The sequence below is a fragment of the Acomys russatus genome, chromosome 9, assembly GCF_903995435.1.
Source record: "Acomys russatus chromosome 9, mAcoRus1.1, whole genome shotgun sequence".
NCBI lineage: Eukaryota > Metazoa > Chordata > Mammalia > Rodentia > Muridae > Acomys > Acomys russatus.
Window position 1 is genome coordinate 48,362,262 of NC_067145.1, and position 27,833 is coordinate 48,390,094.

General features: G+C 43.3%; 1 protein-coding gene and 1 pseudogene across 6 annotated transcripts in view; one reads left to right on the plus strand and one right to left on the minus strand.

The window, feature by feature from the left end:
• Positions 1-27,833, minus strand: part of Cacnb2 (calcium voltage-gated channel auxiliary subunit beta 2) — a 346,833-nt gene that overhangs the window by 52,793 nt on the left and 266,207 nt on the right. The window lies entirely within an intron of this gene.
• On the plus strand, positions 1,109-1,638 carry LOC127193556 (60S ribosomal protein L18a-like; annotated as a pseudogene).

A 27,833-nucleotide genomic window follows, 5' to 3' on the forward strand; every position in this document is an offset into this window, starting at 1 on the left:
TTGAAAATCATAAGTTACTTTCTATATTTATAAAAGTCCATTTGTGATGTTCTGAAGTTCTTTTCCCCAATTCATTTCTTTTCCACCTAGACCCCTGTGGCTGGCTCAGGCATCTGGCTTCCTTGAATGAAGATGGAAATGCATTTTTATAAGCTTATTTCTAGTAAGTAATAGCTAAGATGATGCCATTAGCTTTAAATGTTCGCAGTTAACTTACATGCATGCTATTCATTGAAAAGCAGTTATGACAGGTAACAAGAAAGCAGATTGAGCATGTTTGCATTGTTGGGTTTTTTTTAACAACAGTGAATGGAACCAGGCCCCTCAGCCTCAGGCCCCTGTGGCTTGTCAGAGAGGAACAATCAGGATATTAGTACAGATGTAATGAAATTGAACAGAGTAGAGTCGGAAAAAAAAAATGCAATCATCCATTAAAGTTGTTCTTCTTGGTGGCCATATGCTACTCTCTGGGATGTGGGTGTGATTTGAAGTGATTCCTGGTGTAAACCAGGTAAGAGTTGCAGAACTTGGTGATCCTGTAAATTCCACCTCAGGGAAGCCAGCACATCTCTATGACTCAGGATGCTTATGTACAAAGTATGGAGGTAAGGCTCAGACTGCCATTGCTTCTCAGAAGGCAAATCATGAGCTTGTCATATGAAGGCGTCATATTTCTAGGTTGAGGAGTATTATAGGAGTTTGCTAGAAGTAAGCAGAAGTAACCTGGGATATCTACAATAACTTTGTACAAAAGTCATTTAGTCCATTCTCTACAAGGTTAGTTTTGTTTATGTGTTTTTACCCAGGGCCTTGCTAGGTACCCCAGGCTGGCCTCTAATTCAGATTCTTTGTGCTTCAGTCTACCAAGCACTGGCATTGTAGCCACACGCCGGAACACGCAACTTCATTTACTCTTTTTTATTTCTAATCACCATGCACCTGGCAAGGCTATGTTATTACAGACTGATAAGGGCGGAATTACAGCCTTCCTAACTTATCGTATGAACTCAATGATTCCTTTATTCCTTATAAAAGAAACATGGAAGGGGACATTGTAAGAATGGTTTAGGTCCCTTTTGTGAGTGGCGGCGAAGCAGGACGGACTGCCATGAAGGCATTGGGCACGCTTCGGGAGCACAAGGTGGTGGCGCTGCTTGCACGCCCCGAAGTGCCATATGCCACTGCTGTACCGAATGTGCATCTTTGCGCCCAACCATGTGGTGGCCAAGTCCTGCTTGTAGTACTTCGTGTCGCAGCTGAAGAAGATGAAGAAGTCGTCCGGGGAGACAGTGTACTGCGGGCAGGTGTTTGAGAAGTCACCGCTTCGTGTAAAGAATTTTGGCATCTGGCTGCGCTACGACTCACGTAGTGGCACACACAACATGTACCGAGACCTAACCACTGCTGGCGCGCCGTCACCCAGTGCTACTGCGACATGGGTGCCCAGCACCGTCCGTGCTCGTGTGCACTCCATTCATCATGAAGGTGGAAAAGATTGCAGCTGGCACGTGCCACCAGCCAGCTCTCAAGCAGTTCCACGACTCCAAGATTAAGTTCCCGCTGCCCCACCGCTTATTGCGACGCCAGCACAAGCCGCGCTTCAGCACCAAGAGCCCCAACACCTTCTTCCAGACCTAGAGACCACTGAATAAAATGGGAGAGTGTGTGCGCGCACGCACACACACACACATACACACACACACACACACACACACACACACACACACACACACACACACAAAGAATGCTCTCGGAATCACATGAAGCTCTAAAAGGATTCACAGATGAACATACAGGCCATGTGTAGTAGCACATGCTATAATCCCAACACTTAGGAAGTTGAGCCAAGAGAACATCAGCTTCAAAGCCAGCCTGGGCTAAACTACAACTCCATAGCTCAAAGAATGCAAAAAAGGAAACAGGCAAAACTTACAGTCTGAAGGGAGTCAGGATCCTAAAGGGGACACAGTCATACAAACAACCGTAACACACAGCACAGAAGAGGAATTAAAGTATCACAGAGGAGGGCTTTGTGGACTGGGTCAGAGGAAGGAGCTTAGCATAACTGACCACAAAATTGCTCCAAGGTGGGAGGTCATCTGAGGTGGATGGAAAAGACAAATGAATAGCTTTTCTTGCTCCTAAGCTGCCGCTATGGAGTGAACAGCAATAAATTATTCTGTGGTTTCTGTCCGGCTGCCCTCCCATATGTCACCCATGAAACACAGGGAGGGCCTCACTTCCAGTGTATGCTACTCAGTCAGCACACAGTATCTACTGCTTTCTATTAGTCTGCACATTTTATACAGGTCTTTTCAAAAAATTTTTATTAATTTATTCTTGTTACATCTCAATGGTTATCCCATCCCTTGTATCCTCCCATTCTTCCCTCCCTCCCATTTCCCCCTTATTCCCCTCCCCTATGACTGTTCCTGAGGTACAGGTCTTATAGCCAGACTTCAAATTCTCCCAACTGTGAACTGTGTAGGGCAGGAACCATCTTACATTCATCATTGTTTTCTAGTACTTGGTACATATTGGACACAAGTTATTTCTTGACCTCAAAAGTAGATTTAAGGTTTTTCAGAATACAGGGGGATGTTATGTCTGAAAGGTCAGCATTAATGTCTGAACACCAGTGCTGACCCAGATTGGTGAATACTTGAAATGTCATCACAAAAGGAGAATGCGGAACAAATGTAGCGCTTCAGTCACAAGATTCACAACTATCTTCCTTCAAACCCTTCAAAATAGGAGCCTTCTATTTCATCCCTGGCCATTTAAAGCACTGCCTCTATATAACTAGGACGTTAGTTGCACTTTTACCCTGCGGCCCTAGTTGCACTTTCTTTACCCTTGCTTCAATCTGGAAGCTAGTTTATTAACATATATTTCTAACTATTGTTAGTCAACTTTGTCCCAGCACCAGTGAGCTAGGTTTTCTTAAATGAAGAATTATGAAGTCCTATGGAAAATGAGGGCAGTTGGTAATAGTCACAAGGGTGGACACAATGACTGACTTCAAAGGAATCTGATTGTCTTCTCTGCCAAAACACTAGGACACGCCCCCTTGGTAAGACTTTCTTATAACAACGTTTAGCAGCCACAGTCACAACAACAAACCCCATTAGAAGGACAGGTAAGGGAGGTGCAATGGTTTACCGCTTCAGTGCTGATGGATTATATTACGTGAGTGGTTGGGAGGTTTTATTTGTCAGTTGGAATCCTTGGCATCATGCGCTGTCAAGGAGTGTGTGTGAGATAAGTAATGCCCAGGGCAGGCAGGCGGGTGTGATGGAATTTGTCTGTCAAGTGTTGTCACTCTCTCACTGGGTTTAGATAATTGAAGATTAAGTGTTCAAATGTTCAACAATGAAACCTTTATAAGGAAAGTGGACGTGTATGTGTATCTGGAATACAAGATTGAAAGGGACACAGGCACTGTGCTGCGTGTATCCTGTGAATGTGCCTTAAGTGTGGTAGGGGGCAGGGAAGAGACAAGAGATCCATGCCTGGGGCTGGAAGGATAAGAGGCACAAGAGGCCAACCTGAGACCAGTGAGCAGACATTTTTATTCTTCTATCAAAACATTCTTCTTCACTGCTTGTATGTATTTCCACGGATTCGGGTACAATGACATGTCTATGTATTCAGCTGGTGTCTATATATTGAACCTGTGTATCTCAGTGCCTGTTGTCTCCACCCAACCTATCCTGGCGATCCCACAATTCACATTCAGGAACGTCCTACCAATACCTAGTTTTCGTCTCTTTCCCATTTTGTTTGCCATTGTTTTTGTCCACTGAGCACCAAAGTTTTATGTCCTACTGGCTATTTGTTTTGAAATACATCTCTTCTTTTCTGGACCCCACTGTCCCTTGGCAAAATACAAATATGGGCCATTTTCTCCAACCTTACTTCTTTACCACTTTGCAAAGGGGCAAGAAAACAAGCAGAATTCAGATGAAAGATGCTGGTAGCTATAACTAGTGTCACATTTTATAGGGAAGATGATAGGATGTATTCATGCTAGGAATTGAGAAGGGAAAGCCAGGGATGAGCACATTGAGAGTAAATCAAGTGTTGTGATGTGCACATGATCATTTCGAGGTTCATTTGACTATAAAGTAAATATCAAGGCCATATAGGCATTAGGGTACAAAATCTGTAACCCTGGATGACAAGTACAGCAATAGAGAAAATATATGCGCCATGTTCTAAGTAAAAGTTTAAAGATGTTAAGATTTTAAGCAGAGGTTAAAGAGCTTGTGTCCCTTGAATGTCCTCGGTTTTTGTTTTGTTTTTAACTCTGGCAAGGGTTGGCCAGAGAACATGATGTTACAGAAGCCAAGAGCTGAGAACATTTCATGCTGGAGAGAGCAAGCGACTCTTTTGAATGTTGTTGACAGCTTGAGTGAGATCAGGCCCAATTTATGACTTATTTGATGGCCTAGAGACTGTTGATGACCTTGCTTGGAGCCTTCTGTTGGAGTTTTAGGGTAGAATTTAGACATGAAGAGGCCTGGAAGGGAGAAGCTATATGCGTCATCCTCGTGTGAAAAGTCTAGCTGGGAGAGGGTGGAGGTGCTGAGGACACTTGATAGGGGCTTCATGCTTTTTCAGTGGCTGATATCACACAGTGCATTGTGTTGTGTGGATTGTGCAGATGAGATGAAAGGCCTGGATATGGAAGGGAGGGAACATGGCAGGAGTAGAAACCTAGGGAGGCGAAGAATGGAGAACATCCTCACAGGAGGGTAGTCTAACTACAGGAAATGAGGAGAACGGTGGCCCAGGGGAGGACAGTTGGCAGGAGGTGTCACTGGGGCATGCTGAGAGCATGGCCACCTGCGAATTCCATAGTCTGGGTGGAGGAATCAAAGCAATGGAAAACAAGGAGGCATCAGGGAGTTGCTTTTGTGTTTTGAAAGTGAAGAGGCAAAATAACTACAGACAAGAGAATAAGTTTGAAGAAAAAGTACAAAAACCATCTGAGACCACATGGAAGCAAACACTGCTTGTATATACTGTACAAACAGCTCATATCTACTCATTTTTGCCACGTACTGTGAAAGATAGTTTTAGATACTTTGATGACTGCTTAAATTCTGTCCTATTCTGTCCTAGGAGCCTTAGAAATTTTGCAAAGAAAAAGACTGGGGAATCAAGCCTACCGGGAATCTCATATAAATAGCTGTGGGGCGAAGAGGGGGAAGGCAATCTTCCCATTCTGAAGAAATGGGTAAGTTCTTGTCCCATGAGGATAGAGGGGTGTCTCTTCCCACAGTGAGTATATATCCAAAATGGAGGAAAAATGGAAACACCAGACATCTCCCAGAGCTCCAGAAAGATTTTAGTGTGTGGTGACTGCTATGCCTTCTCAGAGACTGGGTGAACCTCCTCCTGAGGTGACAAGGGGGCAGATTGGGAGCCAGTGACATGTCATGTTTGAAGAGTTCCAGACCTTTGGCAGAAATATGATCTCAAAGTATAGAATACGTCTAAGTAGACCCACATTGTGTGTGTGTGGGGGGGGGGCACAGACTCTGGATTTGAAGGGAGAGAGTGGACAACATCACACAAGCTAGATAAATCCTAGGACAAGGTCAGTCCAGTCTGTCACAGGCTCATTCTGAACAGAACACAAAACCTCAGTGAGGAAAATCCTAGAACCACGAGGAGAAGGATCCATATAGCTGAAGATAAACACAGAAGGGACATCGGCATAGAGAGGAGGAGGCATCACATTGTAGTGAGAGGGTTTCAAAATCATTATGCTCTGCCAAAGAGAAAAGACTCCTTGGAATATGTTGAGCGAGGGGGTGGTGCCCAAAGGAAGTGGGAAGGGACAGCTGTGGGTGGTTAGTATGAACATACAGAATACATATGTATGAAGTAAACAAATAAATAAAAAACGTAAAAATCATTTTATGGGGATTATGTATGTATGAATTATTGCCTCATGAATAAGTCTTAAATTTTCTTTAATTTCATGAAGGAAGTTTAAGGAAAAGTTCCCAGTAGGACCACTATGACTGTTCATGTAGATACATTCAATACATAGTAAGTTGCAGTAAACAGAATGTACAATCCCAGCTGCGTAGTTTACACAATATGTTAGAATCACCACAAGGAGAAATTTCCCAAATGCAAGTGAATTGTGAGCCGTGAAAAAGAATTAGAATCAAATTTTTATAACTTTTCACTTACATGATACCTTACTTGCCAAATTTGTTCTATTTTACAGCTGGGACATTAATATTTTTTTATTTCCAATGAGCATTATATATAGGGAAAACATTGATTCATTTGTTACAAAGACATCTTAATAGGTTTTATTACTTCTTTTCAAACATGCTTGCATGTGCTTCTAGAGGGAGTAGTTCACAAATGTCAGGAGATAAAAGGCTGATGGAAAGACCTTCCTCAGGGTCACCAGCATGGTTTCAAAATAATGGCTGGCAAAACCAATCTGCATTCAGGACTCATAACTATCTAAAACAATTAGCCATGCTAAGAGTGAGTAAACATACTATGCTACAACATGCTAAAAATAAGTTGCTTTTTCACATTTAGTTCCCTAAATATGTTGCTTACCCTAAAAATAGCTTCTGTGGAAGATTTCTACTCTGTCAGAGAAAGCTTGCACATGCTTAAACTGAGTAAGCATTTTAAAGTGAGGCACCACCGTGCAGGAAGAACTCAGACGGTGGCGTGTAATCTAAGGCACAGGGCACGATTTCTTAATATAATTAATAGGGTTTCATCTAAAAATTCTTGGATGTCGTTTGGACAGCCATGCCCACAGAAGCATTCAAAAAGTGGAAGCAAAGTGTTTATCAGCAGATGAAGGGATAAACCCAGTATAGTATCCACAAAGCACAGATCTTAAAAAAAAAAAAGGAAAAGAAAAGAAATTTCTGTACAAGCGCCAGTACACACAACTAGAACTAGACAATGCTGTGGTAAGTCAACTGAGCTCATCAGAGAAGGACCAGCATTGTAGGATTCCCCTGACATGGTCATAAGCACAGAGAGTAGATCGATGGCTTCTAGGGGGCAGAACGGGTGAAGTCGAGGTCTTGACTGATAAGTAGCTCAGTTCGGGGACAGGAAAGTGTCCTGGATTGCTGAGCCCTAGGTACCGGAGTTGTGTGTAGAAATATCAGTTGGACTGCAAGAACAAGAGGAACAAGGGCCTTGCTGTGAGATTGTATCTCTTAGAAATGTCAGAGAAGCTACACCCCACACCCTCTAAGCATCATGGCTGCCTGGGCATGAAGAGAAGAAGGACAGTATCAGTAGACACACTAATGTGGAAGAGGGAAAGCGCACAGGGCATCACGCATAGACAAACACCTACAAACAACTAAGCAATGGAAGAAATAAGCAACTGGCTATCCAATACCAAATGGTCTGCCCTGAAAACATATGCACACAAGTAGCATTATACAGATTGAGCGGGCTGTATTTATGTATTTACACACACACACACACACACACACACACACACACACACACACACACTTGTAATAATTAAGGAAAAAGCCAGTGAATTTGAAAGAGAGAAGTGGGAGCACATGGGGTAAGGTGGGGTAATAGGAGGGGGAGCACATGGGGTAAGGTGGGGGTAATAGGAGGGGGAGCACATGGGGTAAGGTGGGGGTAATAGGAGGGGGAGCACATGGGGTAAGGTGGGGGTAATAGGAGGGTTTGGAAGGGGGAAATGGTGCCATGATATTATAATATCAAAAACACAGTATTTTTGAAGATGGATGGGGATGGTTGCACTAGTGTGTGAATTGCTTACATCGACAAAAGGCTTAAGAACACAATCTTATATAATATATATAACTATTATAAAATATATTATAAAACATATATACTAATTATATATTTTGTGGAATGTGTTACACTAAAAACTGCAAAATAAACTCATCACAAAGGTATAAAAATAAGGTTTTAGTGGCAATACATCTTGATAAGAATCCATGAACTTTTTAACAAGAGCAGTGTTTTTCTAAGACACAAACGCTATACACTTATCCAAATAATTGCTACCAAATATATATTCGCATTTATTATTTTAAAGTGAAATCCATGCAATATCCATTATGCAAACGGCCAGCATTACACTTATCCAGTGTATTAAAGGACATAGTGGCCATAGGAAAATCTCTGCTTTGTTGGATCAGTGGTCGGACAATAAGACATACTAAGTCTTGGATAAATTCTGAGTAATCTATAGCAATGACAGAGAGCTCACCTCGGTCTCTCAACCTGTGGGTGGTGGTGACGCCTTTGGGGTCAAATGATCCTTTCAAGGGGTCTCATATCAGATATCCTACATATAGATATTTACTTTATGTTTCATGACAGTAGCAAAATTACAGTTATGAAGTATTAATGAAATAATTGCTTGGGGGACACCTCAACATGAAGAACTGTATTAAAGGATTGCAGTACTAGGACAGTTGAGAACCATTTGTCTAGAGTGAGAGTCCATTGGATTTACTGGGTAAACACCCCGGGTTCAATCATGATCACTCATATTTGCAGGGTAGTAAGAGGCAGAGGTGAGGGGTACTAGAGGAAAGAGAGAGCACTAAGCGTCAACAGAGGACAGGAAGTGAAGTGGCTGGCTGAAGGGATCAAGAGAATTAAAGAGACTATACAGCTCAGAGTCTGTGATTGGAATGATAGCAAAGAAAGCCGAATGACGTGTTAGCTAGAAAATAGAGGATGTTAGCAGGCTGGGAGAACACAGAGGTCAGGAAATGCCTTACATGAGAGGCATGAAGAAAGCGATGATTTGCTTTAATTTGCCTTTGAAGTTATTCTTACAGTAAAAAAACAAAGATTTGGCAACAGGTAGTCTGGTTGAGCCTGGTTAAGTGATAAATGGGTAAAGGGCCCAGCACGTGTCTGTCTCTTATTTCTGTGTTCCTGCATAAGCTTCCCTCAGTATAAATAGGAGTGTCAGCTTTAACAGGACTAAATGCCACCCTCTCTGAGAGCATCCTTCATGGACCATCAAGCTAGGCCATGCCTGGCTTCACTGCACATCGGTAATGCTTAGTTCTAGTTGGCTAAGGAAATGAGCTTGTGCTCGGAGCACAGAACTGGAAGCCCCACTGCATTTGTGTTGTGCTCTTCCTGTTATCATGAAGTTAGCCATTTGCCACTGTCAAATCCCAGCTATTCTAGTGAAGGGAGCCTGTAGAGTTAAAGCAGAGAGCAAAGCTTTGTCTCTTAACCCTCTTAAAATTCCTGAAAGATAAGCAAGTGTTGAGTGATGCACACTGTGCCCTTGGGCTCCGTTCCATTATTGAAAACTCCTTCAGAAGCATTCCCCACACCCACAGGGAAGGGGCCCTGGGTACTTGTGTGGCTCCGTGTACTCCAGCCTGCAGGCCTGCAGCCCTGCTGGGATGTGAAAGTCACTTTCTTTGAAAATGAAAGCAAGGGGGAGGGAGGAATGGGAGGTACAAGTGATGGGATAACAATTGAGCTGTAATCTGAATAAATTAATAAAATTAAAATTAAAAAAAGAAAGAAAATGTTTATTTGGTTTCATGAAGCTATAAACTTTCTCCTTCTCCTTCCTCTTGTAGGCTGCTTCCTCAGCACTCCTTTACTTACCCATATAATTATCACTTCTAAATTTAAGTCTTAGGCTACACTTTCTTACTAAGTTACTTCCCCAAGATAGCACCAACAACTCTTGGACTCCAGTAGGCCATGTGCGTTCCTTTCCACACCATGCAGCAATCACCGTGCATTGGCCTGTCATTATTTCCCCTAAAAATACAAAAGCTTGTGGCCCATTACTTAATGCTGTTCTTTGGAGGTCAGTGCCCTCCAAAATATTGGAGGATATTTTTATGTGAACTGTTGTGATGACTTTGACGGTAACTTTTAAATGTAATGAGTGTGATGCTACTTTTTTAAAAACAAGATTCAATATCATCTCTCCCTCCCTCAGAGCTCTTGTTTTGCTTTAAACATTGCATGTCATTGACATTTGATTGCTTATTTATATAATGAGTCATTGGTCTAGTGACTCTCCCTGTGGGGTGTGTGTGTGTGTGTGTGTGTGTGTGTGTGTGTGTGTGAATATTTACACAGCAAGTATTTACCCACTGAGCCATCCCACCCAGTCTCAAAACTAAGACTTAGAAAAGCAAGTTTACAATGGCTATCAACTGCATTTCCTCCAAAGTGTGGTCCTATGCGCTGTATAAAAGCTTAAGACATGAATTTCTACAGGGAAAGTGTTACTCCCAAGAAAACCAAAGTTTGATTAAGAGTTAAAAGGCAATGTTATGTTTTAACGTCTAAAGATCCAAACATAGCACAGCATGATACAAGAGTATATAAATGTGTGTACGTCATAAAATGTTTAATGTATAATTCATTAATTATAATTTATTCATACATCATAAAATTTCGTGTCAGCCTTCACAAGCACATGCGTCTTTGTACTTGTACATATTCAAGTGCTTGCACACATAATACTCATGCAAAAAGTAGGTAAATAATATGTAGAACAAATCTATAAACAGTAGCCTTATTATCCCTTATCTAAAAATTGAAGGGATTGCTAATGTCTTAGTTTTCTTTCCTGTTGCTATGCTAAAATACCTTGGGGTGAGGGGGAGCAACTTAAGAAAAGGATTAGTGCTCTTAGTTTTACTCTCTCTTCGTCTCTTTCTCTCTTCTTCTATTTCTGTCTATCTCTGTCTCTCTCTCTCTGGGCTACCCCTCCTCCTTTCCTTCTCCCCCCATGCTCACTTAATAAGCTCCTTATCTAGAAAAAAAGAAAATGATTAACTCCACTTACAAGTCCAGGTGACAGGCTGTCACTGTGGGGAAGGCAGGTAGGCAGGCACTTGAAGCAGCCCCTCTCAGGCAAAGCGCAGAGAGCCGTGGATTAAAGCACGCGTGTCAGTGCTCAGCTTACTTCCTCCACCTTCATACAGTCCTGGGTCTCAGTCAGGGTTTGGCCCCAGTGAGCAGAGGCCTTCTACTTCAGTCTGCAATGAGGCTAATCCCCCACAGGTATGCATGGAGGCGCATCTCCTAGGTGTTTCTAGATTGCCAGATTGACAGCACCAATTAATCATCATAGGTGGTATTACTGGTCGTGGAATTTTCAGTGTTAGGATATGTGCATACATGATGTAATGTTTCTAAGATGAGATGTAAGCCTAACCACAAGAATCATCTTCTAAAAGTTCACATCAACATAGCATATGAAGGTGGTTTTACACAATATTGCAATGTACCTGTACCTGTGTTTTCACTGTGCTGCTGCCATGAAGCCAGGTGTGGGACTGTGTTTTCGTTTTTTGTTTTGCCTGTGGCATGTTGGAGGTTGGGGCCCGGAGACTAGTATCTGTATCTATATCTCAAAAAGGTTCTGTGTGAGAAATAAGCTGGTTCTGTGTGGAAGTAGGCTTGACAGGGATCAAGAAGAAATCCCTGAGGAGGCGAGAACCAGTTGGTATGTAGATGACAGAAGACAGCTACACAATGGCCAGGGAGGTATCTCAAGCCTAAGAGACAAATTGGCAAAGCTCAAGGGAACAGGTCTGTCAATGAAGGGAGAATGAAGCAGGTTCTAAGCAATGAGCCCTGCAGGAAATGACAAAGAGAAAGTTCACACACCACCTTCCAAACCACAGGCAGGGCGGCTGCATCTTCAGTAGAGTGCCAAGCCTGGTGTGGAGCAAGTTAGAGATAGGACCCAGACACAGAGGAAAATCTCTGTGGATATCCTGAGGAGGGATGATGGAGAGAGTAAGTGTGGATGGGGGAGACAGGCAGGAAGGCTATGAGGTAGGACATCATGCAGAATGGTGTGGTAAAAGCAAGATAAAGCCAGGTAAACAGATACAAGCACCCTTAGCAGAAGGAAATAGATTGGGTGTCACTCGCCAAGAGGAACAATGAGAAAAATGCATTTATGGCATAATAAACTGAGTCCGTGTAGACCTAGACTCTGACCATCCAGTCCTGTATACACCTGCCTTCGAATTCAATACTCTGGAGGTTTACATTTTAGCAGTGGGTTTACATTTGTTGCTGCTGGTATAACATTTAGTGACTGTGAGTAATAAAGAAGCTCTCCCAGGCAGCACAATAGAGCGAGCCCTGCTGTCATGGGAGCAGGTGAGCTGCTCGCTTTGAGAGCATTAAGAACAGGAGAGCTGGCTCTGCCCCTTGCCAGCTGTGGCATTGGGTGAGCTAGCTGGGACAGCACTGGAGAGCTCACCCTGGTGGTGTGGGTTTGGGACAGCTGGGGGGCTAGCTAGCTCAGATACCACGCCAGGTCCAGATCCAGGACTTGGAGTTGGCCCACCCCAACATCTACCCTATCTATGAACTGCTGGATTGTGTGAAGGAGCTGGTCCTGCAGATCCAAAGCTGAGGGATCTCCATGACACAGAGGCAGCAACAGAATGTCCGAGAGGAGTCCTGGTGAGGATCCAGTATTGATAGTGTATCAGAAGGCAAAGGCCTCAAATCAGACCAACGACTCATTGCAAATGAGAAAGTGTGAACAAAAGGGTATATTGTGGGACACAATGGGACACACTACAGCCTCCACAATGAGATCCAAAAAAAGAATTTATTTTTAGAGGGGTGGCAGGAAGTTGGAGTAAAGGTTGCAAGGATGGAGGGTGAGTATGAAGGGATGGGGAGATGAGTGGGATTGGGGGGTGCATGATGGGAAACTCAGAGAATCCTTCCTTTCAGAAAGCCTCTCTTTTTATAGGTGTGGAATAAAGATGGCAATTCTTTCCTGGAGGGAAATGATTTGCTTTCTGGAAGGAAACACTCAGAAAAGCCAGTTTGCTTCTTTTGACCCAGGGTCTCACTGTGTATAGTGCAGGCTGGCCTTGAACTTGTGATCATCCTGCCTCCAGCTCCTGAATGCTGGGACCACAGCACATGCTGTCACATCTAGTTCCAGGTACTTCCTCAATATACTGAATCAGGAAAACTTCACGCTGGGTCACTTCTGCTACCATACAGTTTAGAACAAGGCAAGGCTGATATATTTGTAAGACACAGTCTACCCATGCCTACAGTGTACATGCACAAGATTCGAAGAAAACCACAGGGGAGGGGAGCTTTTATATCTACCTGGTTGAGGAATGATAACCACTTATAATAATTCTAATGTTTCTGGAACCACAACTGGATATCCATAAGCTAAACCACCCAGAAGGCTGCTGCTTTACTTTTTGAATCTTTTATTGAGAGGTTGTTCTTCAAGGCTTAGGAGATGGCTCAGTTGGTATGGGGGCTTGCTGAGCAATCACGAGAACTGGAGTTCAGTCCTCACCTATGAAAAAGCTGAGCTTGGTGGCATATGCCAGCACTGGAGGCAGAGACAGGAGTATCTCCTCTAGCTGAGTCAGCAAGTTCTAGGCTCAGTAGGGAGACCCTGTCTCAAAAACTAGATAGCAAGTGATGGGGGACTACATGTGAAGTGCAGGCAGAGAGAGAGGGAGAGAGAGAGAGAGAGAGAGAGAGAGAGAGAGAGAGAGAGAGAGAGAGAGAGAGAGAGAGAGAGAGAAAGAGACTCTTCATATCTTAACTGGCTGCGAACAGGAGCTAAACAGAATAATGCAAGGAGGAAATACATTACCACATCACAGCCATTTTTCAAACGCAGCCCTGCACTACCACCCATCAAGTCCAATACAGGTTGCAGATCAACTCTATGCTTTTAGGTACATGTGACCACTTCATGGATGGAATTATAAAAATTTCAAGGTTACTCCAGCTATTTATTACGGTAGCTGTTGAACTGTGTTCCACGAAATATTGTGAAATATCGGCAGTGATTCTTTGTTGTTAAAAATGACACTGGCACGAGGGAGGGTGACTCTCACATGCTCTCCCCGTGCCCCCTGCTTGTCCTGGTGTACTTCCTGAAGAGCAAGCATGATGCAGCATCCACCTCCTGCATCTCTTTCACTGCCTACACAATTTCAGTCTTCATCTGAAACCACTCATGGTCATCACCCCATCATGTTTATTCCTCCTCACCACTTAGGAGAGGCAGTAGTTAGAGATGACGGGATAAAAATATGTATAGAAGGGATGCAGCAAGAAACTGGAAAGGTGCTTTTGCTGAAGGATGCTTCTAGCTTCATGGAATGTCAAAGAAAACACTGTAATCCAGTCCCAGGACACTTTTTATTTTTAAAAGACGAATATAAGAGGAATATAGCACAAGGGTATTCTAGAGAGCATTTACTCCTTAGGATTGCTGGACCATGCATTATAGACTAACTTGGTGCTTACATAAACCCTAGAGAAACGCAGAGAAATGACAACATTTGCAAAACCACAGCAACGGTACCACAGAGCCTCACGCTTCTAGTCTTGCGCCCTACAGCCGGTAAAGATTTACTCCTTATAAGCTATAAACTACCCATCTCTGTCTCTTCCCCTTATTTTTAAAGATACAGTTTCAGTTTTTATTTCGGGCTGTCTTGGAATTACAATCCTTCTGCCTCTCCCTTCCCATTGCCTGTGCTCTGGGAATATTGTTTTAAGATTTTTTTTCCAGCAGATGATGTGATTTCCCTTCCTTCCTTCCTTCCTTCCTTCCTTCCTTCCTTCTTTCCTTCCTTTTCTTCTACCCTTCCTTCCTTTCTTCCTTCATTCCTTTTTTAAAAATACATTTTAATTTAATAGTTTCTACACAATATATCCCAATCACAGTTTACCCTCCCTCCTCTTCTCCCAGCTCTCCCTTACCTTCCCTCTCCCCTACCTTCCCTATCCCCTATATCGGCTCCCTAGCACTTGAGATTCTTTTCCTCCTACTGGGTTGCCTTGTCCAGCCTCAATAGGAGGGCTTTTGCCTTGTCTTATTGTATCTTATTTTACTGTGTTTGGATGCTCTGGGCTTTCTAACACAGGGAGTTGGATACAGTCTTGGCTTCCTTAGCAAGATTCACAAGCATGGAAAATCTCAAGCAAAACCCATCTCACTGCTTCTACCAGCCTGTGGGTGGCGTCAGAGCTCCAGTACCCACAGAGACAGCTTCCTGTATTCTGCTATGTAACTCGTCATTTCCACAGGTTGCCAGCTTGATTGCATCCCCACTTCAAAAGGGTGTCTTTATCCCATGGTTTTCTTTTTTCTGGTATTTTTTTTTTTAAACAAAGATAACTCTTTTTTTCCTTATCTTTTCTTTTTTCTTTTTTTTCTTTTTTTTTAATTAATTTATTCTTGTTACATCTCAATGGTTATCCCATCTCTTGTATCCTCCCATTCTTCCCTTCCCCCCATTTTCCCATTATTCCCCTCCCCTATGACTGTTCCTGAGGGGGATTACCTCCCCCATATATGCTCATAGGGTATCAAGTCTCTTCTTGGCTACCTGCTGTCCTTCCTCTGAGTGCCACCAGGTCTCCCCCTCCAGGGGACATGGTCAAACGTGAGGCACCAGAGTACATGAGAAAGCCATATCCCACTTTCCACTCAAGTGTGGAGAATGTTCTGTCCATTGGCTAGATCTGGGTAGGGGTTTAATGTTTACCGCCTGTATTGTCCTTGGATGGTGCCTTAGTTTGAGCGGGACCCCTGGGCCAAAATCTGCCTATCATAATGTTCTACTTGTAGGTTTCTAGGATCCTCTGGATCCTTCTATTTTGCTATTCTCCCATGCTTCTCTCATCTAGAGTCCCAATAGGATGTCCTCCCCTCTGTCCCAGTTTCCTGGTAAGTGAAGGCTTTCGTGGGACATGCCCCTTGGGCTAGTATGCAGATATAATTGAGTATATACCATTTGATTCTTTCTGCTTCTGGGCTAACTCACTCATTATGATCATTTCTAGCTCAATCCATTTATCCACAAATTTTGGGAATTCCTTGTTTTTAATAGCTGAGTAGTATTCCATAGTGTATATGTACCACAGTTTCTTTATGCATTCTTCTACTGAGGGACACTTAGGCTGTTTCCATGTTCTGGCTATTATGAATAAGGCTGCTATGAACATGGTTGAGCAAAGTTTCTTGTGTGCTGGAGCATCTTCTGGGTATATTCCAAGGAGTGGAATAGCTGGGTCTTGAGGAAGCCCTATTCCCATGTTTCTCAGATAGCACCAGATAGATTTCCAAAGTGGCTGTACTAGTTTGCATTCCCACCAGCAATGAATGACTGTTCCTCTCTCCCCACATCCTCGCCAGCATGTAGTGTTACTTGAATTTTTGATCTTAGCCATTCTGATGGGTGTAATCAGAGTCATTTTGATTTGCATTTCCCTGATGACTAAGGAGGTTGAGCATTTCTTTAAGTGTTTCTCAGCCATTTGATATTCCTCTGTTGAGAATTCTCTGTTTAGTTCCAAGCCCCATTTCTCAATTGGGTTATTTGGTTTGGTGGTGTTTAATGTCTTGAGTTCTTTATATATTTTGGATATTAGACCTTTGTCAGATGTGGGGTTGGTGAAGATCTTTTCCCAGTCTGTAGGCTGTTGCTTTGTTCTCTTGACAGTGTCTCCAGCCTTACAGAAGCTTCTCAGCATCATGAGGTCCCATTTATTAATTGTTGACAATAAAGCCTGGGCTGTTAGTGTTCTGTTCAGGAAGTTATCTCCTGTGCCAATATTTTCCAGGCTCTTCCCCACTTTTTCTTCTAAGTGACTTAGTGTCTCTGGTTTTATGTTGAGGTCTTTAATCCACTTGGATTTGAGTTTTGTGCAAGATGACAAATGTGGGTCCAGTTGCATTTTTTTACACATAGACCTCCAGTTAGACCAGAACCATTTGTTGAAGATGTTATCCTTTTTCCATTGAATGGATTTGGATTCTTTGTTGAAAATCAAGTGACCATATGTGTGTGGATTCATATCTGGGTTTTCGAGTCGATTCCACTGATCAACCAGCCTGTTGCTGTGCCAGTACCAAGCTGTTTTAATTACTATTGCTTTATAGTACAGTTTGAGATCAGGTATGGAGATTCCTCCGGAGCACCTTTTATTGTACAAGATTGTTTTAGCTATTCTGGGTTTTTTGTTTTTCCATATGAAGTTCAGAATTGAACTTTCAATGTCTTTAAAAAATTGTGTAGGTATTTTGATAGGGATTGCATTGAATCTGTAGATTGTCCTTATCTTTTCTTTTTCTTTGTCTCCTAAAGCTTTTTCTTTCCCTTCTCGAGAGCAGGGTTCTCAAGTTGTGGCACTCAGATCAACAGTGGCCAGCCACTGGAAGTTTGCTAGAAATGCCACTTACTGCACTCTCCAGATATATGGAGCAGTAGCACTGGGGCAAGACAGAGCAGCTCTTAAAAACAAGCCTGGGGGCCAGAGACAGGAGAAACCCTAGAATTTCACAGGCCAGTGGGCCTGGCTTAAGCAATCCAGGAAGAAAACGGAGAAACCTGGGTTCAGTTTCCAGTACCTACTTTGAGTGGCTCTTAGCTGCCAACTGCCTGTAATTCCAGTTCCTGGGAATCTGAAACTCTTTTCTAAATTATCACATATGAAGTGCATATAAATGCGCTCGCTCTCTCTCTTTCTCTTTCTCTCTCTCTCTCTCTCTCTCTCTCTCTCTCTCTCTCACACACACACACACACACACACACACACACACACACACACACACACCCCACACTTATACATAAATACAAATAAACAAATCTTAAACCCTGGCCACAGAAGGTGAGTGTTAAGAAAGCACTGCCCCTCCCCCTTCGCTTCTTCTTAACTATGCTCTGAAAAGATCTGAATCTTGCTCCTTCTGCAAACTTCCATCAAATTATTTGTTTCATAGGCAGCGCTTCTGTAAACGAGGGACATGATGTGTTTTGTTTACATAGTCTCCCTAAGATTCCTTAAGCCAGTTCTCAGCCCTACCCTTCCACATTCTAGTAAAAGTCTTCCTTTCCAGCCCAGCGATAAGCTCTCACGTCCACAGATTTTAAGGCATTCTTGGTCCTCAGCCTCCAGCCGAACACCTGCCTAGTGCGGAAGGCCTGACCTACTTTTCTGATAGCAAAGACATGTCATCCGTCTCCTCAGCCTTTCCACATCCGCTTACTGCACGCCTGTTCCTGAATCAGCTTCGTGGTGTGCCTGCTCTTCTTCTATGTCACAGAGAGGTTTCCTAACTTTCATCCTCACTACAAACTACAAATTCACGCGCTATCCTTCCCTCTAGACTAAGTTGTAGTTGTAGAACAGGCAAGCTGCTCAACACTGCTCGGTGCTTCCAACTCATCCCACAGTACCTCACATTTAATAATTTCTAAAGCTGCCTTACCGTCTTCAGTCCACACCAAATTCTAATTTCAGTCTCTTAGTTTTTAATTATGGACACCATCATTTTTCAAATGAACGGCCGTGTGCTCATAATAATCTTCCAGAGAACCATAGGCGCAAGAACTTTGTAAAGGACAATATGTTTCAGAAATGGCCTGCTTTCTTTGACGTTCACTTCGGCTAGAAACAAGCTCTGAGGAATCCTCTGTAGCAAATAACAGTGCTTGGGGCTGCAGGAGGATTTGGGGGAAGGCTAAATCATCTCTCCAGACTATCTACAGAAGCATCTTTCCTATGTGCCGCTCCTCCCAGATCAGCTACCTGCCGGCTTCCCTGATTTCTTCTCACAGAGTGTCTGTGTCCAGTCCTGTGTGCTCCGTCCGGCTTCGGGCGTCCCCCTCCCCCCCCCCCCGCTGTCGCTTCTTTCCCTTGCCCCAGCATCTCTCTTTCATTCTCTTGAAACTTCAGCCCAGCAAAATTAGTGTCAGGCCAGATTCATCTGCTTCAAGTGCTGCTCAAATCATTCTCACTCCCTGGTTCAAAAGCTTCATTCAGTGAAAGAATAAACGTCGCCATACAGAAGATAACAGGTGATGTCCTTTCTAAGCCAGATTGATCCTAGACCACTGCTTCCCTTCCTGTACCCTAGGCCTATCCAGGCCCTATGTCTCTTCTAAAGATCCACGACCCTTACTCACACACAAACACACACACACACACACACACACACACACACATATACACACACACGCGCTTGTGCGCCCAGTTCTAGCTCTCATTGTTACTTATGCAAAGCTGTCCTTTCTCAGGACTTCACTGTCTCACCTGTTCTCCACAGCTCAGCTGTAATCCCACCCTTCCTACCCTGCCCCTTGAGGTTCTGCTTATAAATTATTACCACCCCCTTGGGAATCCTAGAGCCTTTGTCTTCAGAAAGAGGCATGCTGAGGACACCAACTGTCTCATTCATATTTATGTTGCCAGCTGCACCTCACATTGCTTCTTGCGCAGAGAGCGCCAGAAACAACCTGGGTAATAAGTGAGAAGCTTATCTTGTTGGCTTGTACAGAGAGGAGGGCATACATGCCCTGGCTTGTACAGAGAGGAGGGCATGTGTGCCCTGGCTTGTACAGAGAGGAGGGCATGCATGCCCTTCAATTCAGAATCAACTATGCTGGAAAACCTGTAAAGAGGGAAGGGAAACTGAGAGGTCTTCCTTAGGTGCAAGCTCCCTTTAATACTGAGTGCTACAATTTGGTTCAACTGATACTTCACAGGGTCGGTATAAACACCAGAGCTCAAGATTAAGCATCTGACATGGTAATTTACACCAGTTCCCAGGATGCCAGCTGCCCCACCAATGTCTCTTCCTTCCAAGAGGCATCAGATGGGTCAAATGTCCAATAAAACTTTGATGCTGAACTGAAGGATCACAGGATGTTCTGAAAGCATTGGTTATTAGCAAAACTATCAAGGGCAGGAGTGGGGCAAGCAGAGGAGACCTGCCACCGCCCTTGGTATATATCTGCCAAAGGAAAGCCAGGCGAGTTCACTTTGCTTTGTAATCAACCAGCTACAGACACTAAGACAAAACCAAACCAAAACAATAGAATTCTTCTCTCAACAAGAGGTTTTCACCTTTCTAGAAAACAAGGGATAAAAACCACTGGACAAAGACCCCAAACAGTACATTTTAAAATATGCTTTTCTTTCTTTCTTTTTTTGTCTTTTCATTATGCCATTATTCACTTTCTACCGCCAATTTATAATTCTACATCCTCTAACCCTGCAGCCAGCACATGCTTTGATCCTTTCTCTATAAGAACAGCAAAGGAAGGCAGGAGCCATTTTACCCCCCCCCAGTTCGGTCTCATACATGCTAGTCATGAAATAGTCTACCACCAAGTCATATCCTGAGCTCAAAATTATTTCATCACCACAGCAAGCTTTGCTCAGTGGTGATTATTGTTTTTGACTAATTAACAAAACCTACTAAGTATAGAGAGCATAAAGGTATAAAGGGAATTACAGTGGAATCAGAACATGAATTCAAATCCTGATTTTTCTTCATTACTCATTGGTTGTAAGGCTTTAATTAGTAGCATTCCTTGTCCCCAAACTAGAATACTGAGAGTAACTATTTCCTAAAGTTATTACAAATATTACATTAAATATTAAATCTGTTAAGTGCTTAGAAAAGTGTTGGTCACTGTACGTTCTTTATGAGAATATGTTTTAAGACAAGCAGAAGGTGTAATTTACTAGTAAATACTTGAAAAAATACAGATAAGTAAATAGTACAATAAGGATTTTGTTTTTGGAGGAGGAGCAGCCGGGACTCAAAACCAAGGAGAGATGCTAGGCAAGTGTCCTCTAGGAGGCTTATTCCTAAGCTCTAGAGCACGGACTGTAACCCATGTCTTTCTGGTTCTTTTACCTCATTGTCCTCAATGTAAACAGTAGCTATACTTTATTTACAAAATAAAACATAAAGTATTGTAATTATAAATAAATATAAGTGTGGGACTATAATCATCTCTCTCTGGGAAAATGTCTGCCATAGACTGAACTGTTTTGCTCAGTTCTGAGCGCTGAAATGCTAAACCAGGGCCACTTAACAATATGGTCTTTATGGTGTGTGATTGTTTGAGTATGAAATGTGCTCCAGGGGCTCATATTTTCAATGCTGGCTCACTTTCTTAGGAAGTTCTGACCACTTTGTGGAGGAAGTAAGTCACTGAGGATGCGTTCTTGGATCTCTATTGCATTTGACTTTCCCTATATCACTCTCCGCTTCCTTTATGCTGTTAAGAAAGCAACTCTCTTCTGCCACACATGCCTGCCATCCTGATATTTCTCTTTCCAAGCATATGGAGACCATATGACCATGGGTTGAACTCTCTGAAGGTATGAACCAAAAATAAATCTTTTCCCTCTTGTGTTTGTGGCAGGCACCTAGGCATAGCACTGATTCAAGTAGACCATGGGACCCAACACAAGGAACTGTTGTCATTAAGAAAAGAGGAAATCTGGAAGTCACTATGAACACAAAAGGAAAAAAAAATAACCACCCACAGGCAATCCAGAAAGGCCCCCCAAGAGGACCCCTCTCTGTAGGTCCTAGCTTCATATTGCTTTTAGATTTTTCAGTTCTCAGAAAAGTGAGACCATCATCTGAATTATCAATGTGTTGTTATGACAACTCTGTTGAATACATTCTGTGACGGCAAGCCATGTTAAAACCAAAACCTAGTACAGTGGCATCCTGAAGCTGATTTAAAAGTTCTTCTGTGGGTACCATGTGAGTAAAGCTGCTATAACAAATCACCAGAGGCTGGGTGGTTTAAAAAACAAAAATGTACTGGCCTCTAGTTTTGGCCACTGACGCTGAAAATCAATGTGCTGGAGATGTGCAGATTTTGCAAGGGGGCCTCCCTTCTCTGTCTTCACAGGGTGGAATGAAAGGGGAGCTCTTGGGGATAAAGATGCTAATCATACTTATGAAAGCTCTATCCTCATGACTATCACCTCCCAGAGACACCACTTTGTAAATTCAGCACCACGAGGCTATAATTTCTACTTACAAAAGTTGAAGGGGACAGGAGCAGATCATAGTAGGCCATTGCAGACCAAGGAGAATGAGTTTGTTAAAATCACCAAGGATGAGAAGAAAATCAGGTTGCAGGGTATGTTCTAATGAGGAGCATACACAAGCTGAATTATATCTACATGCAGATGAGGGCTCCTGGGAGAATTAAAGAGATTCTTATCCACGAGAGAGCAACATTTGCTCAAACAACTTAATGCCCTTTCAGATGACCTACAGAACTGTGCCTGGACCTACCTTCGAGTTATTCAGGGAACAACAAAACAAGAAGCAAACAACAGTCAAGGTCTTGCAGAGAAGCACAATGGACTCAGAAGAGTCCTCTGGACTCCTGCTGGCTTCTCACTGACTACCTTACTGGTCAGCATCCACAATGGCCATCTGGTCAACCTGAATAGGAACCTCAGGGGCTCTTGATAAAGTGATGACTGCCTTATGCCTTATGCCTGGAAAAAACTTCTCCCTTCTGACATACTTTACTAACTTGCTGTTTATTGTACAGAGTCATTGACTCCCTCTACACATAACACCTATGACTCAGGCAGTGTGCTGGAGATCTCAAAATGCATACAACATGTCATTGCCTTTAATACTCCACAATCAGATAAAATCCCTAAATCTAATAAAGCTGGGAAGAAAAAGGATGGGGTCATGGAGCCCCTAACTTTCACATAATACTCTAATTGTATCCATTTTCACTTACTTCCTGGAGATGTGTGGTCATAGTTTTTGCACGAAGAGACTGATCATATTACTCAACTGTAACTTGCATGCAGAGCCAGGTTCAAACCAGGTGTGCATCTACCAAACACAGGCCCTTTCTTTTCTTTCCTGGTGTCTTTGTTTGCCCATTCCATTCAGAGGACTAGTTTTCTAATTGTGGAACAGTGCAGAAGGAATTATGAGAACAGCTTGAATATACTTTGAAACTAATGTAAGCCGAATACCTTGTATGCATATATACAGTACCTATGCAGAGCAAAGCACCACACTCAACATGACAAATAAACTTTTCAATGGTCAATAATGCCTCAATAAAGAAGCAAAAGAGATGAACATTTTTTTTTTCAGTAATTGAGAAATGTAGAAATATATAAAGAGAAAAGGGTGGGGGAGGGAGGGAGAAGAGAAAGCACAGAGAGGCAGTAGGGAATTACTAGGAAGATAGAAGATGCTGACAGAAACCAAACTCCATCCTGCTGGCCTTAGCCCCATGTGGCTACTTACAAAGCTGGACCAAGGGATGACGTAGATACCTGGGGCAGGATTCTTATCTGATACACTCTCGTACTTTAACACTTGCTTCTAATGATGGTCCTGCCTTAGACACCATGTGCTTCCCTTCTACTTTCTTTTTTTTGGGGTACCTTTAGGATTTAAGGTGAATCATGCCATGCAAGCTCAACATCTCTGGTCTAACACTCTGATATGACCGATCCAGTCGAAAGGCTCTACTTGGTATATATAAATCTGTCTAGTCTTCAACTTGCTTCCCTTTCCCTGAGCCCTGCACTCAGACATGCTGGTTGGTTTCTGGACTACTGACAGAATGTACATTAGGACCTTTGTCCTTGTCACCCATACTGCCTGGAATACTGCACTCCATCTTCTAAACAGCCCACATACTCATCTCTTTGCCTCCTCTCACTCCCTTCCCTTTCTCCTTCCCTCTCCATCCATTTAGGAGCCCGCTCAAATGCCACCTGAACAGAGGAGCCCTTCCTGGGATCCCTAGTTCCTCCTGTCCTTCTTAATTTGTGCCACAGTCTGCATGTACCACCTTCAAGTTCATCTGTTGAAGCTAAGTTCCCAGCACAACAATCTTAAGAAGAAGAGTTTTGAGGGGTGATCAGGTCAGGGGAGCAGCCCTATTATGGGGTTAGTGCCTTTCTTTCCAAAGTGCTTGAGGAAGCCCATCACCCTATTTCTCCCCTCTGTCCCTCCTGCTACATGAGGACACAGCAATTAGATGCCATCCATGAACAAGAGCTTGAACATTTAGACGTCGAATTTGCTAGTACCTTGGCCTTCCCAGAACTGGAGAAGAAAGTTTCCACTCTGCACAAGCTCTTCAGAACTTGATGTGCTGTAGCTGCAGGAGCAGACCACCACAGTATGGAGTTCCGCTGTTGGTTGTATCCTTGATACAGGGTTTTTACTATGTAGACCCAAGAGGTCTTGAACTCTGGAGTCTCCCGCTTCAGCCCCGCCCCCTCCCAGTACTAAAATCATAGGCATGGTGGTACCATGCCCAACAAAATGTTTTTCAACATTTACTTCTATGTTACATTATCTAGATGTATCTGCTCTTCAGCCAAGAATCAAACGAGAGAGAGAGAGAGAGAGAGAGAGAGAGAGAGAGAGAGAGAGAGAGAGAGAGAGAGAAAGAGAGAGAGAGGGAGAGAAAGGAGAGAAAGAGACAGAGACAGAGACAGAGAGAGACAGAGACAGAGACAGAGAGACAGAGACAGAGGGAGGGACAGAGAGAGACAGAAAGAGACAGAAAGAGAGACAGAGAGAGTGGCAGAGAGACAGAGAGAGACAGAGACAGAGAGACAGAGAGAGACACACAGAGAGAGGGAGACAGAGGAGGGGAGGGAGGAAGGCAGCAGCAGCAGAAGCTGCATGGATGGATAATCAAGCTGCTTTATAATTTATTTAAAACAACTAATCCCCAAAGATCCTGATTCACACAGGGATAATCTGAGGAGATATCTAGAGCATGATTTGAAGGTAGTAGTGGGCGGGGTCGGGGGAGGTCTGCCTCCAGAGGAGAGCAATCAAGAAGAATGGAGCTAAGGGCATAGGTATCCAAGCATGCTTTGAAGGGATACTCCTGTCTGCCCAAGGTCACCTTGGGAGAAATATTTTGAGCTGAAGCCAAATGAAATCCAACCAATACCAGAAGAGATCTCTGTCATCTTTGCATCTGACTAACACCAGGATACTGATTTATTCTTGGAGTTCCTCTCCACACTCCATCCTGTTCCATTGAACTACTTCTACTGAGCAGGAGAACAATCGTGGTCACCGGTATTTGAAAAGCCAACACCGAGAATGCAAACAATCATCTAAGTAAACCACCCTCACCTCCCATTAGGCTTATATGTTTCCTAGTGAGTGTTCTGCAGTGCAGCATGTCTTAAAGCCCAAGACCGTTTCCCTTGCTATAAATGGTGTCCAAGTCCTAAGTGCAACACTTTTTGAGTTGTTTGTGCTATTGGGAGTGTGGTGCAAGAGCATCTGTGTTCACATGTGTGTGAGCAAATGCATGTGGTGGCCCAAGGTTGACATCATGTGTTTTCCATGATGACTCTCAATTTGGCAAGTATGACAGGCAGCTTTCTGCTAGAATCCTCTGTCTCTGCCTATGTTGTGCTTGGCTTACAGGTGCACCTTGCTTTTCTGGCATTTGCCTGGGTGCTGGCTGCTGGCAATCTAAGTGCTGGTCCTTGCAGTTGCATGGCAAGTGCTTTACTAGCAGAGCTGTCGCCCAAGCCTGAATTTCCCCTTCTTCCCTATTAATCTCTGTTTTTGTTCATTTAACGCAGAGGCCATTCCAAACTAACATTAGAAAGTAGAGAAGGTTTTCCTCCCCGATGAACTATTTCACCACCGATTCACATGCCTTTCTAGTTAATTCTACGCAGTGCTTGGCCAGATCACAACTCCAGTATTTAATCTGGTATGTGATATACTTTGTTAGAGCTCTATTTATACCATATGCTCCCTGGAAAAGGTAAGGTAATGGACACAAAATGATATTACATGAGTACTTGGGTGTTATTAGGCCAAGAATAATAGTAATAAAAAACTTGAAGACAAAAATGATGATCAAGTGCACCAACAGACTCAGAGGGAACAGAACTTGCAAGAAGGAATTGCTGGTACCAAATGGCAAAGCCCTGTCTTTATAACTCAGAAGCAGTTGGCAGAGGCCACAGGCTGCCAGCCAAGTGAGGAAAGTTGGCCTTTCTCGGCAGCTGTGGCGTGTGCATGTAGACATTTTAATAGGTCTGGAACAATACCAGCAGTGCTCAGTGTAAACACAGGCAGAGCTCAGGTAGGCGTGGGACCTCACAGACCCAGCTACTACACACCAGCCATGGAACCTCACTGCCAATGGACAAATTTGGGCATCACGTTGTCAACAAAAGTAAAATGGATTAAACTGGTAGCTGGCTGTGGTGGTTTTAATGAAAATGGCCCACAAAAGGCTCATAGGCAGTGGCACTATTGGGAGGTATGGCCTTGTAGGGGGGAGTGTGTCACTGGAGGTGAGCTATTGGGTTTCAGAAGTCCAAGCCAAGCCCAGTGGCACTTTCTCTTCCTGCTGCCTGCTAATCCAGATGTAGAACTCTCAGTTATGTCTCCAGCACCATGTCTGCCTGCATGCTGCCATGCTTCCCACCATGATGATAATGGACTAAACCTCTGAAGTATAAGCCAGCCCCAGTGAAATGTTTTCCTTTATAAGAGTTGTCATGGTCATGGTGTCTCTTCACAGCAATAAAGCCCCAAATAAGACATGACCAAGCCATTTCCTCATGGGCTGAGGAGATGGCTGGGGAGATCTTAGTGGCAGTTAGAAATGAGACTCCAACAGAACCAGGTGTTGTGGACTCCCCAACTCAGGAACACTCCTCTCAATCCACTAATGCAACTGTCTTGTTTTGAAAACTAAATTTTTGCATGTGTCATCCAGGAGGGAAAAGGAGTACTCTACTAGGAAGAACTTAAGAAAAACAAAAACTCATTGGAATAGATTGACACCACTTTCACTTCTGAAGTGTCATTAACCAGACAGCTGTTTTGTAAGTTGAAGAAATGTAAATAGAACTTGAAGTATGACTGGGGAGGTGGCTCAGCCAGTAAAGTACCTGCCTTACAAGGCTGAGGACCTGCGTTTGTACCCCCAGCACTCATGTGCAGCTGGACATGGTAGCTTGCATCTCTACTCCACATACTGCCTTGGTAAGATTGGCGGCAGAGTCAGGAGAACTCCCAGCTCGCCTGACAAGCATAGCAACAAACGACAAAGAGACTCTGTCCTAAAAGAGGGGGAACCTGAATAATGCAGCACGCAGCATTGTCCTGCGACAGCCATGAATGTGCAGTGTCATGCATTCACACTCATACATACGAACAGTCACATGCAAACATAGCAAGGAAGTCTTAGAGTAAATAGGCATTTGCCCTTCCCTATCCAATCCAACTGCCTTAGTACATTTCTATGTTCCTTCTGCATCAATTTCTCTTATTTGGAGGAAGGAAAGGGAAGGGAATGATATTGTAATTAAAATCTCACAAAATCTAATAATACATTTCTTCTCTGGCTGGAGATTAGAGACAAGAGTTTCCCATGTATAAAAAAAAATGAGATTCTGAGTATAATGTGGTTATGTATGCTACAAGTAAGATGGTAGAAAATGTCAGGTGTGGTGATGGAAACCTTTAACTCCAGCATCCCCCTGAGGAGGTAGAGACAAACAGATGTGTGTGAGTTTAAGACCAGCCTGGTCATCCCAGTTCCAGGACAGCCAGGGCTACACCATATTTTGATAACCATGTCAAAATAAAGCAAAATAAAACAAACAGGCAAAAAGATGGTAGAAGATTCTGTGATAGCGACATTCTTTGCTCACAAGCTCCATTTTCCTCCTTGGGCTGTAAATGTTTTGTTATTTTAGTTTTACTTGAAGGGAGGTTTAATCCAAGCGACTGGATTTTGGCCACTGAAATTCATACTCACCATCTTTTGGACTGGTAACAGAATGGCACATGTGGAATTCCTGTTTTTTCCCTTCTTTTTTTTTTTGACATGTTTTATTAATTTATTCATTTTATATCTTGATTATTAGCCCTTCCCCTGTTTCCTCCCATTCCTCCCTCCCTCCCACTTCCCCCCTTCTCCCCTCCCCTATGTCTGTGA